The sequence below is a fragment of the Rhinopithecus bieti genome, unplaced genomic scaffold (assembly GCF_001698545.2).
Source record: "Rhinopithecus bieti isolate Rb0 unplaced genomic scaffold, ASM169854v2 scaffold_44774, whole genome shotgun sequence".
Taxonomy (NCBI): Eukaryota; Metazoa; Chordata; class Mammalia; order Primates; family Cercopithecidae; genus Rhinopithecus; species Rhinopithecus bieti.
The window spans coordinates 2,280,199-2,280,939 of NW_016819032.1; positions in this window are offsets into that span (position 1 = coordinate 2,280,199).

A 741-nucleotide genomic window follows, 5' to 3' on the forward strand; every position below is an offset into this window, starting at 1 on the left:
AAAAAAAAAAAAAAAAGAAAAAGAAAAATACACAATTTTATTAAATATTGACTAAGAAGAAAAAAGCAGTGTTTTAAAAAATGTTTTAAAGTAGCATACAGATCATTGAAGCCAAATTAAGAGACGCATTAAATTCTTACTTTTGCCAATTTCTCAATACATTGTATGTATAAACCACTATGTTAATGATCACAATCTTTATAATCACAAGTTGTTTATTCAGGTGACATTTGAGAAGAGTCAAGCATTTCCTGAATGAGAATCACAGTTTGTTGTTTCATTGCCATTAGAAAAAAATAATTTCTAACGGTAAGTCGTGAGCCTGTACCAGCACGTGACAACATCCCCTGAGGTTCAAATGATCATCTGCTTGACTATTTGATCCAAAGGGTTGGGAAGAAAAACTACGTAACTGCAACCAGAGGGATCTTTCCTGCTCTGAGCTGGAGCTGGAGCTCTGCTGTTGAATCTCTTTCAAAACTGGTTGTCTGCCAGTACTTGGCTTATGGTTGCTCTGAGATGATGAAACAAAAATACAGGAATGAAGTCTGATCTTCCTATCTTTCATTTTGAAGGTTTGTATATGTGTCTCTGTGTGTATAACATACATACATTTATATATATTATATATAATTTCTCTATATTTTCTTATTACTGAATAAACTATTTTACTTTAGAATCGATTTAGATTTATATGAAAGAGATAGATAGTAGAATTATTATACACCTTGCACCTATTTC